Raw genomic sequence first — 13,006 nt, forward strand, 5'->3', positions numbered from 1 at the left:
GTCCTAGTCTATAAGGACTATGTCTATCACACAGGAAAGAGTGGTAGTACCCATTTAAGAAAGGATGTAAAACCCATGAGTTTGTCTCAGATATGCCATCACTGATATATTACCTCTACCTAAACAACTTGTTAAACTTTTCTAAAATTTTTCTTCTTTATTCTTATTTTTAATGAAAAGCTGTGGATTTTTCATGCTATTCATGAATATAGATACTACCAAATGTACTAATCAGCAAGAAAATATTGGGAGAAGACCAGATATTTTTGTTTGTTTTTATCAAAAGAGCTAGCTATGAATCATGTGACAATATTTTTCTTTTTAGTGAAAAACACTGATGTATCTCAGGTAGATTTGATGGGAATCCATCAAATTTAATTATGATTTGCTTGGGAAGGCTTCTTTAGATGGAGATAAGGTGCAACAACTCATAATAACCAATAGACCAGTTATTTAAGGAGTAAGGGACTCAGATACAAGTTCTTGTGACAAATCCGTCAGAACAAAGACATTTACTTCTATGTGTGCACCAAGTACGTTTACAGTTGTTTAACTCAGAAAAAATAAGATTTTGTTTCAGCTGTGTTTCTAACTACAATAATTCCACATGAAAGGTAATGGCAGCTCCTTCTCAAATGCTAGGCAAAAAGCAACCCTACTGCAAAAAAAGGCACAAAGGGAAAGTGAGTTTAGGCTGTGATATCTGTGCTGCACTGACTCTTGTTCAATTACAAATAACCCTTTCTACTGATCAGGCTTCTTCTCTCCAAATGCTTATTAAAGTCTTCTTGCTTACTTTTCATTAACATCGCTGTTTTTCAAATTTCTGAAGTAAAATCCTCACTTTGGCTATTTCAGTCACAAAGCTCATTGACCTTCAATGAAGACTGGATTTTGGCTCCATTTGGTCTAATGGTTGTGCATTGGGTTCTATAAGCTCTCAGAAATGTTTTGATGCTGACCTCAGACTAGGCTCAGACTACATTGTGTAAAGTAAGTGTAGAATTTCAGTCAGTCAGCCTAACTTAAAATACTCAAGAGCTGATCATTGGAGCTATGTTCAAACAAAGTTTGAGTGTCTCTAGATGTAGCCAGAGTGTATGAGAGTATTTTACCTTTAGAACTTAATTCTGAAATATCTCATATTTATAACAATTATGAAAGCCCATATTTTTAAAGTCTGAATCCTTTGTGACATTCAGAAAATTATTAAATTTGCATAACTAAAAGCAGTGAACATCACCTTAAAATAGAAAAAAAAATACTGCTTTTTGACATGCCTATTTTCAGATGGCATCAACAAATATTCAGGTATAGAGACAGAAGAGGTTTTCTTCATTAACACTTCCATGGACTATCATAGACTAACTGTCATTGCTATGTTATTTGGAAATTTGTTTTTAATCCAGCAGCACCATATTGCTAATGATTGAAACATCTACCAGCGGCATCTTTTCTAACAGCAGAGAAATGCCATGGAATTGATTTTAATTAGCCTTTGGAAAAAAAAGGAATTATGTAGAATTCAAAATGCATTGTTCAAGTCATATGCCAGCCAAGCTGTGTAAGAGGTTTATACAGCTAACAGGACATTAGGGACCCATGTCTGTGTTCAGAAATGTACTGACCATTTAATAGAAAAATGTAAGGGATATGTTCCCTTACAGCATATCTATCTAGGTAGTGATTTAATTATGATTATAATTGTAACCAAGAAACAGACACAAAAGCAGAGGCCAAATTCTGTTCTCCAGAGCAAGGTTCAAAAGGCCTATAGGGATTTTTTTCAGAGATGAAGGACATTTGTCTGCATCATATGTTAAACATGCCTGCATCAATGCATATGAGCATTCTACGAAAATATGGTTGAGATATTCTTAAAATAAGGTCCATTCCCTGCTGAAAAATACAAATCAGAAAGCAAGTTGTTGACTGATATATCATGCCAGATCCAGAAACCAAAGCCAGATGCTTTATGTATTTTAATTTTTTTAGTAGCCTGTGAGGACAACAAGCAAATTCCCATGCAAATGCTTTTCTCTGGCTAAATGATGTGCATTTTTAGGTACAAAAATGTTGACATCAAAAGCTGAATAAGCATCAACTTTTCTTGCTGATCTACAGGTATTTGGATAATCTGACCACATGGAGTACAACATTAAGAATTCTGACATACACAACTAAGCTTAAAGAATTTTAGGTTTCCAAGTGAAGATTTCAAAAAACTTCTTTTAAAAATACGAGACAGTGCAAGTGTTAAAATGAAGAAAATGTTCTGAATTGCAATAGGAGAGACAAACTAGTAAGATATTTCTCATTGAAATATCATTGTTATTCAGAAGAATACTGAAACACTTATTAAATTTATTGCACTTATGCTTAAACAATTATTTCCACTTCTAATGGTTCAGAAACTCTGATCCCAGTATTTTTTCTGCATATTTTGCTACAGGGTCTTGCTGGAACTGTGTGGAAGTCCTGCTTTGGATAACCAAACCTGTCTGTCTGAGTTCAAGATTTATTATGTTTATTAACCATACTTCATGATAAATGTCAAAGTCAATTACATGGGAATTCTGTCTTGTGATCTGGTGAAAAAAATTTTAGACTACTTCAAAAGAAAACGAATGGGGAAAGAAGTTAGACAAGGACAGAAGGCGAGTAAAAAATAGAAGGCCCAGATAGAGGTTAAAATCATCACCTGGTATAGTGAAGATCCAAGTATTTAAAGATGGTAATTCCTTCTGATCTGGAAAGTCAATTACATACAGACTACTAAAAGCATTTTTAAAAGTCAAGTTTTGAACATCCCCAAGGATGGGATTTGCTGAACCTCCCTGTATGACCTGTTTCAGTGCTTCACTTTTCTTACTGAGGGTTTATTTTATTTCCCCCTAATATCCAAACTGAATTCATCTTGCTACTGCTTCCATTTGCTGTGATTTACCTTTGCATGCACACGTCTCTCCTCTGAGAAGAGATTTACTTCCTTTTCTCCATAACCCCCCACAAGGTACAAAAGACTGCAAACATAAGCCAGTCAGCCTCTCGCCTGCAAGCTGAACAAAGTTGCCTCAGCTTCTGAGTATGTTTGTACAAATCATTCATATGCGTGTATATATCATGTGCTCCAGTCTCATACCTGTCTTGGTGGCATTCAGCTGGACTCTCTCCAGTTTCTCACTCTCAAGGGAACAGAACAGCACACTGCACTCCAGGTTCAGCCTCATGGATGCTGGAATTACCTCTTCGGCGCACTGACTACATTCTTGCCCACAAAACCCTGTGGTTAGTGGTATTGCCTCAAGGGCATGTGCCTGTTTCATGTCCAAGTGTTGTCCATCAGAGCCCCCACACTACTATTGCATTGCTAGTCAGTCTGAAATGCATACTGTTGGATGGGGTTATTCCACCCCAGGAAGGATTTTGTATTCTTCCTCTTCTTTATATGACTGGAAAAGGTTTCAGTGAGGACTTCTTCCGTAATATACCCATTTTTTTCTTGAAAGAGTCCTAGAATAGCCTTGAATTAAGACAGCATTGTGGAGTCATATGGATTAAAAATATTCAGAGCAATTAGGTCTCTGCTCTTTCTACAAACTTTGACACAAATGGTCTTTCTATCGTTTTGGTATTTTATCTAGTAAAGCTTTGGGAGGGATGCAGTAGAATATCTGATTTTATATCTGTCTGATATTTTTTGCATTTTTTACTGCTGAGGTTGCCTTCTTACAAAAGCATTTAATCCAATATTCCAACCAAGGGTAGCCCTTTTAAATATAACACAGACAGGCAGCTGCTGTCTTAAAATGCGAGTTTTAAAACCATCTGCTATCAGTGACATCTGCCCATGTTCCAATTGGTAAATGCTCTTCCTTTTTTTCTGGAACGATGCTGCTTTTTCTCACCTATTGCAAAAATATCATACAAGCCTGGCACTATTAGAAGAGTTTCCCATTCATTTCTATTGCAAGCCCACAGGAACCCGTGGATAATGTCACTGTTTGGCAGCTGGCTTTGCATATTTACATATATATGAATAGATGGATTTTCTTTTCAGTGTTAATTTGAAAAGGAATTTAGAGAACTGACACGTAGAACTTTGGTACTAGTTCAATTTAAATTGTTGAAGCAAAATAAAATAGCAATCTATCAAGTCAGTTCTCTTAGGCAGATTTTTCCTTAGAGCAAAAATGACCATCTTAGTAAGTCAATAAATCAGGTCTCAGTTCAGTCTCTTTGGAAGCAGCCTTGTTACACAGATGAAACTGAGGCGCCCTTTGGACATAAAGCTTCTCCTGAAAACAACTAGGGAAATGCTTCACCAGTGTTGCACTGTGCTGCAAATAGGGCAAAATACATTTCTATCACAAGGCTTTTATCAGTATGACTTCTTTTTGCAGAATCATTTTAGTCCCAAAATGTTAGCATCAAGAAGCACATAAATCACTGAGAAGAGGAAGCAAAGAAATGTTCTCAAATACTTTAGATCAGAACATATCCATAACTATTATGAATGAAAGGGGTGGCAGGGGGGTGGGGGGAGAGAAGAAGCAAAAAGTAACAAAAAAACCTAGTATGCTTATTTTGATTGCGGCAATAGTCATGATCCTACTTAATTTTACCTTAGGAAATACATGAAAAATTAAACTGTACAAATGATGGGTATTTCACACAACAAAGATGATCAAAAGTTATGACATCAAGATCTGTTCAAGCTGCTTGTGAAAACCCTTACAAAGATGATTTACTGGCCTACCTCATCTTTTCAAGATTCAGCTTTCCAGCTTGCTCTACCTTTTTAAGAACTCTTTAAAAATCTTTCTTCTGTTTATTTGCAAATTAAAGTTTAAATCAAATTTATTATTTCTACTTCTCCCCATTGTGTTTTATCTCATATTGCAAATGCTGTAATCAGAGGTGAGTAGAGTGTGCAATATTTTCAAAAAAGAAATGGTTTGTGCCTAAATTTAGACCTTTAAAGGAACCTTGAGTATTTTAGACTATATAACAAATCACAGTTTTCACTTTGTTGACCTGACAAAGGTAAATTATGAACAAGTCCAGGAAAGAAGAACTCATAGCAGGAAAGATGAAAGACCCCTGAGTGGGAGAGGTGCTAATGGCCTTTACAGTAATGCAGCAGCAAGAAACTTAATTCCAAGAGCTTTTCACAATTCTTTTAATACTTCTTTTTCTTTATCATAGCATAATACCTGGCTTGACAACGGAAATGTTCACAGTTAGAGCTCTGTTCTTCAAAATGTCATGCTCTATTAACACTGTTTTTCTCTGGGATTTACCCCGTCAAAGAAGGAATCACCAAGGAGTAAGGTCTATGGTTGTCTTATCACTAAATCCCTCTTCTCAATGATGCACAAATGACTAAGTACTTTTGGTGCCTTTTCAAGACAGAAAGTTAAAACAGGTCAGACTCAGGTTAGGGTGATAGGAAGCTTGTCCTGTACATGCCAGGTGTTTTATATGCAAAACAAACACAAAACTCTCAGGCATTTAAAAATAAAAAAGTATGTAAGACATAAGTGCATGAGGGCAGCTCTGCCTACTGTCATCTTGTTTAAAGTCATTTGACTACGTGCAATTGTACACGACAACATTCCTCGCACGGACACGCTTGTTTTACCTGTACTTCTGATGTGCATTAACACGGGCGTTCTTTCAGTTCTTTCCAGGATGTGCAGCTGTGCTTTGCTAGGGTTCTCCCCTATGCAGTGATGCAAGGTGTGCCTCACAGCCAGGAAAGGAACGAGATGAGGCTCCTGAGTGGATCACTGCTGAGGCCCCAGTATGGCCTTGTGGGTTCCCATGCAGCTGCGCTGCCTCTGTACTCACACATAGTTACAATCCTTAACTGCATGCACTGTCAGGCTTACACAGGAGCTTGCTCTGAGATCATACAACTCAGGAGTATTTGCATATTAACAAAGTGGGCAGCGAGGTTAGGCACCTTGTGTGCTGGACTTTGAAAGGACTGAGGGAGGCTATATTTGCTGGCAAGTTGAAAGTGTCTTACCTTTTTTCAGGCTCTGCACCTCCAGCATTTGGACTGGCTACTCAGGAAGAGAACTTAAACTGATCCACAGCATACATAGTCTGTGGAGGAAAAAAAATGTGGCAGAAGTCAAATTAGGAGGAGCTTAATAATGACTAATTGTTTTATATAGTGCTGAGCAAATACTGGGTTTGGAAAACGAAGTTGGAAGTTTTATTGTCATTTGACTGAATTATATGGGACCATGTTTGGACAGAGGGTCTTTTACTTCCTCCAGTAATTATCAGTAATATGAGTGCTAGGAAAAATGGGAAACATGGATATGAACCTGTGGGGGAAACCTGTGTATGAGCAGCTACATGCAAAGATAACTTTCTTCAAGATAGGGACATAATTGTGAATACTATCTACTTAAAAGTTACTCCCTTTCCATTTCAGTCCTTTAATTTTCTATCCTTCAAAATATTCCTTCTCCTTAAAATATTTCTTTGGCTAGAATCTAGGATTTAATACTTACATGGAGGCTTTGAAGATTAATTTTTGGACACTTAATTTCCCCTACAAGCTAGTGGCAAGAATTTCTTTCTTACATCAGTTTTATACTGGAGAAATGCTGAGCAACAGTCAAATAAAGTGCTTCCTGTTTTATATAAGTAAGAAGCAAATTGGACCAGCTATTTAGATGCAAAGATACATCTTAAGGAGAATATATTGAAATAAATGGAGAGATTCTTAATAAGGGAAGAGAGGGTTCACTTAATAGAAAGAGCATATAGAGACCCTGACTGTGGCTAATGTGCATAAAAAATTCAGCCTGTCAGATCCTCACTTTTCTAATTCAGTAATCTAAATAATTTATTTGACATTTTAGCTCAAGATGACCTTTCTTGGGAAAAAATTACTGTTTTAAACTTTTAGCAAGTGCAACCACTGCAGAGGAATGCTGTTGAAGTCTGCATTTTCCCAAACGAGTAAAGGTTAATCTTGTACAGCTCAAACACATTTTTGACCCTTTTAAACAAGTTCACAAAAGTAATTTAATTTTTTTAATATAATTTCAATTATATTGCAATATTTGTGTTAAACGAGCTTCCTCCCCTCCTCCTTTTTTTTTCTGTTGCTTGGAAGCCATTACCCAAATGTTCTGATGGATTTAGGCAAAGGACTTGTTTTGAATGACTAAAGGTACTATTCTACCAAATGTTACTCATAAAGAAAGTTCCATAAATCAAGTGAAAATACATGGTAGATTAATAGGTGAGTAGGTTAAAACAGCCACTAGTAATAGCAAAAAAATGACTGTCCAGAGGTTCACAGTTCCCAGATTGGTCACTTGACTCAAGTAATCAGCCTCAGAGCTATGTCACAAAAAATGATCATGTCTGTCTGTCCCTGGATTCTCCTCCTCTAACTAAACAATCCTATATTTTGCAGAGGGCATTTCAATGGTTCCACTAAAGGACATTTAGTGTAATTTTACTTGGCTATTTCTGATAATTTATCTAACTTTCCGACAGGTCACTAAAAAAATCTTTCAATGTAAGGATTAACATACCCCCAATTGTACATAATAAAGGCTATAATTCTCTCAGGGTGTTCAGGTGACTTTATAGGGGTACATTATTTATTATCGAAATTGTGAATTTGCTAGAATGGCTGAAATATCACAAAGGTTTTAGAGTCTGTGCAAAATCTGCAGTGCAGCTGTCAGCTATGAGAGGACCTAAGTAACCAGCTATCAAAGAAATGGATGACCAGCCCTACTTAAGCCTCTCCCGAGATAAAAATGCAGGGTTTAGTGTTGTGTTCAAATTGGTCCCTTTTCCCCCATGTTATTTTCCTCTCCTAATTTGCATCATTTGTGTGGTTCCAGATCATCATATTACTCATATTGGTGTGGAACTGGAGTAATTTCAGTGTAGTCAGTATGAAGCTAGTGAAAGTTTGATGTCAGAGGAGAAGCAGTACACTCATCTCTGCTGTGATATTCTCTCCTCGTGTCTCACTGATGTCAGTTAGTGCTTTCTTTTCTGACATAACAGTGGGGGTTTGATCTGGTACGCCCGCACATACCAGTCAAAAACTGCTACAAAAACAGGGAGCTGAATGATCAGTGAGGCTTATGTTCCTAAGGCATTTTGGCAGTTTTAAAATCCAATGTAAATGTATTCAGCCTCTTACAGGCTTTCAGTATTATTAACTCTTAATTAACAGTACTGGGATTATCTGTCTTGCAGATAGTGTTAGAATTGCAGATGCAACTTTGCAGGAGTTTATGATGTTAGGTGTGATACTACATGGAAGACTGTATTACTTCCAGGGACAGCTTGTCACTAGAAATAGCATGGTTGTTCTCATACCACACAGGGATAAACCTAGTGAACCCTTCAACCCTTGGTACCATGCTAAAGCACGGAAATCCAGCCTATATTGCTCTTCGACACATTCCAGTAACAGGAAGCACCAGGCAAAGCCACCCCAACACAGCACAGGGTGAGTTTATCATAGCTCTGGCTAACTCATGAACAGTTAGAACACTGCATATGCATCTATTACAGTTGCTCCATTAACCAGGAAAATGGAGACTGTACTTATATGGGAGCTAGCCACATTCACTTAAGGCACTCCCACTGGCTGCTTTAAGGCACCCAAGTTTACAGAAGATGAGCTATAGTTATTGGATAGGCAACATTTATGCACTGCTTGTATTTCTCCATCTCACATGCTTCCAGCAGCTCCCAGCCTTTTCAAGCAGATGACTGGAGAGCACAGCCTTGTGCAGTGGAACACTATGGGGTTGTAGTTTGTGCAGTGTAATTCATGCAGTGTTACATTGCACTATATTTGTGAGAGATGGATGGTTTGCACTTTATGCAAAATGTAAAATGTCATGGAAAAAGAGAAATAGAAAAATTCACAGCCATTAGGCAGTGATCACTCCACTGCTAAACTTCTCCAAGAAAGAAAATCTTCTGTTTCATAGTTTTAGTCAGTGTTATTCAGTCTGAAAACTGTTAAAAAGGGACTGATTTTGAGTAAATTAGATTGGACTAATAGGATTAAATTGAGAATTCAAAACTGAACATGTATTATTGCTAACAGGAAAAAATGCTTTGAGCACTTTAGATAGTAAAAGGGAACTGTGAGCAGTAAACTGCATACACTGCCGTATGAATCTCAGTGCTGTTTGGCATGATTGCAAAGTGAGTGACTGCATGACGAAGCTGTGGTATATTGGTACTGGAGAGAGGGGAGTCCTGCTCTCTTGCTAAAGCTGGCCTGAAGGTGATGTCACTGATTATTAGGTGCTGGTCCTGGTTACGTCTTCTGTAAACCTTGTACTAATTTTGTGTCTTCCTTTCTACTTGTGCCTTTTAAAAAGGTATGAACTATTTTAGACTATAAGAGAGATAGAATTTCTAGGGACATGTAGTATTATTTCCTAAACCAATGGATAGTATTAGATTGTATCAGAAGTTTCATTAACATTTAAAGTGTCCACAAATGAACAGTAGGTCTCAGAAAAGGTTTAAGTTTGAAGTTATTTTTTCTTTAATTTTAGAAATGTGTTTTTCATTCATGATTGAAGTATGAAGCAACTGTACCTCTCTGTCCAGAGAATACCTTAAGAAGAGCAGGACTACTCTTTTTTTTTCTCTAAGCTCTGACAGGGTTTTTTTGTTATGTAAATTGTTATCGTCTAGTCCATAAGCTGAGACAGCTGCCAGATCTTAATGATATCTGAGGACCTCAAGTCTGGATTTGAATTAGCAAAGATTAAATGCTTGTTCCTCTCATTACCAGTTCTCTATAACATCTAGATTTTCTGTGTTGTAAACCTGTTGCTGTTGCATACAGTACGAAGGCTCTGGGAATGACTTCATGATAAAATGGTAATGAAATTATGTTTAAATCTCCCTCCTTGTTTCCATCCTCATTATGCAAATTACGTCTTAAAACTGTCTATTTATCACTTATAAGTTCTCACAGACTTTTCTTGAAAGATGTTTCTAAACATCTTTTTCCAAATTGATTTTCTTTACCCTTATTTATTTCCTATGCATTTGTGATGACCGTGAATTAAGTAAAAATGTCTTAGGGGCTTGGTGGTGATGTGGCAGATGGTGATGTTTATTCTGAAGTTATTTAATAGATATCTCAGTAGTCTTCATGGGGAAATATATAGAGAAAAAATACCAAGATACAAAAGAACTGGTCTACAGTGCTTTTCGATACTGATGCTGAAGAGCACATCTTGGTATTCCCATATCCAATTCATTTACCTGTGCAAGCAAGTTGTATTAAGGAAGACGGCATTATTCATCATGTTTATTTCCAACATGCAATGAAAATACAGAATTCTCAACTCATTAGTTTCCTTGCAGTGCTGGGACTCTTCCCTTCCTCAGAGGAGATAATAAAAAAATGCCAATAAGGTCATCTGTCAATTGAAAGGAGCAAGAGGAAAGTATTACCACTTGGTACGTGAACTCACAAGAAGGAAGCCAACAAATCTCTTCTGTCCCATTGCGTAAGAGGGAAGGTTACAGTCCTGGTTTGCAGCGGGGACACCAAGTATTTCTGAACCTCCATTAAAATCTCTATTGTTCCTTAGGTGTAGGGCAGAGATACGACCTTACATTTGAGGGCAGTATAGCCCTCAAAGGTCTGGCATGAAGGACGGTTGGAAGCACAATAGATTGTTATCTGCTGCTCCCCACATCATTTGGTTAAGGTCAAGAAGCTGCTTGTAAACACATAGTATGATTTCCTAAAAAGGCATCTCATTCTTTATCCCACTGAATGGCACCGTGACACATAAAGGTCAGCCTTAGTGACCATTAAACGAGCAGCTACTTAAGACTGAAAAGCAAAACTGGTTTCCAGATGCAGCTGGGAAAAGGCTGTAACCAAGAACTCTGAACATTCCTGATGTCTAGGAAATACAGGGTCTTAATCAGATGCTGAATCCCAACAGTTTGGTTTGAGATACTCATTGTATGTCTGCATTCTGTTTCAAACAGCTTATCAGGTTAATATTACATGGTATCAAAAATGCTGTTCTGTGTTAAAATTTTCGTAAAAGTGATAGGAGCCTGAAAATCGTGTTAGATCCAGGTTTGTCATACGACTGAATCTCCTATAATGTGAAAATTCAACAAAATTGTTCAATTTCCAGACACTTTGTTGTTTTTATGAAACTATATAAACTACAGTAAAACTAATTTGTGGCTCAAAATTACCAGAATAGTCATAAGTAACATGTTTGTGGAGTATTCTACTCCTAAGGCAGAGGGGACATTATTGCATTTGTGCTGCTCATCAGTAAAGAGCACTGTCATAACATCTGTACTGGGTATAAGGTGAAGTGGGGCACTGGTGGTGTAAAATCTGAGTCCTTTCACACAGCTCACATTTGGGTAGTTATCTTGGCTACCTCACTTAGGTAGCTGGCAACCTTAGTTGAAAGAGAAGAGTTAGTCAAGGGTACCCAACTTCTAATTTCCACAACGGTTTCAGAGGACTCATGTCTTTACCATGCAATGTTAACAACCAGCCAATAGCCTGCGAAACCAGATGCCTAAAATTTGTTTAACTGCTAGGAGTTTTAGTCTAAAGATGGTCTAAGTACCCACTAAAGATAAGTGTCACTAGTTAGAACTTTTGCCTCTCTGATACACACATGAGTCTACATACCTGTGTTGTCACTGAAGAAACAGGAATTGTTGAGCATTTGCTGTTTCTGATCTGTGATGGATGATAGTAGTTGGGGTTTTTTTGTTAGGACCATCACAACTTGAGACTGTGGGGCACAAAATACTGACCTCAAGCCCTCCCTGAAAGTTATTTACAAGATACTTATACCTGTACACACTGTGGAAGTATCAAAAACCAATTTTTTATCAGAAGGCTGAGTTGCACTGCTGTGCATGAAAAAGAAAAAATTAGTCTGGATTTCAACCTCTTAAATGGAATTACCTAAAATGTGAGAGATGGAATGAACCATGATCTATATAAAATAAACAGAGAATGTGAGGATAACTAGAGAAAAGAATTTACGGTCTCTTATATCTACAGCACGTTTAATTTCAGTCCATAGTGGTAGCAATATCAAGTTATTATAAACTGCTGACTTCCGAGAAAGCTGAGTGAAATAAATCTGGTGACCTCGGTCCAGTTTATACTGCCAAAAAAATGTTCCTTTTTCATTTTAGATACTCATTGGCATCCTTTTTGGAAATCTCCTTGTGTCACAGCCTGGAAAGAGCTGAACTGCCTAATATGTGCAAGTGCGCCCTTCTTTTCTATCCACCTTGATAGGAGTCTGTCTGTGAAAAGTAAAAAAAAGTTTTCTCCCCAGTGATATTAATCTGACCCTTTTCCTCAGCTTTTGGGGGGCTTTTTTTGTACACTAAGTGCAGAGCAGTCCCCACGTTCAAACACAGATGCTCTGCCTGGAAATGTTTTGTTCTTTCCTGGGAATTATCTTCTCCTTATTTCCCTGTCATCAGTACTCCTGCTTTCTTATTTAATGTAAGAATATGGTGGAACATACAGGTTCATATTAAGTTAATCTTGAGGCTGAAGTAAACTTTTGGCCTAAAATTCTCTTCCAAGAAGAGAAACATGAGAAATAATACCTTCGCTTAAGCTCAGATGTCTGCTTGGGCTTTTGTGCAGCTGTAATAAATTATTCACTGCTTTACTTGCAATCAGACTGTTTGATCTGCCATTTGATGGGTAGCCCAGTAGGTAAGGAAAACCACAGATAAGCATTGTGTTCAAACTTGTTACAACAGGTCAGGAACCAAAAATGAGAATGATTACATGATTTCTATTAAATTGAAAAAGCTAGCACTCCGTTGTGCTATACTTTCCAAAATTCATTAAAACCACTTAGGATGCAAACATTAAAATACCTGCCACCTGCAGCTGATGTTAGCATTCTTCCTTTGCACTTTATTGAGTGGGAAAGGAAATCCAGCAGGGTGA

General features: G+C 37.4%; 1 long non-coding RNA gene across 1 annotated transcript in view; it reads right to left on the reverse strand.

The window, feature by feature from the left end:
* Window positions 1–2,733: 2,733 nt before the first annotated feature.
* Window positions 2,734–13,006, reverse strand: part of LOC116446061 — a 47,277-nt gene continuing 37,004 nt past the window's right edge. Inside the window, exon 3 of the long non-coding RNA XR_004241021.1 lies at window positions 2,734–6,114. This is a non-coding gene — a long non-coding RNA (uncharacterized LOC116446061). The remainder of the gene's footprint in view (window positions 6,115–13,006) is intronic.

The sequence above is a fragment of the Corvus moneduloides genome, chromosome 6 (genome assembly GCF_009650955.1).
Source record: "Corvus moneduloides isolate bCorMon1 chromosome 6, bCorMon1.pri, whole genome shotgun sequence".
NCBI lineage: Eukaryota > Metazoa > Chordata > Aves > Passeriformes > Corvidae > Corvus > Corvus moneduloides.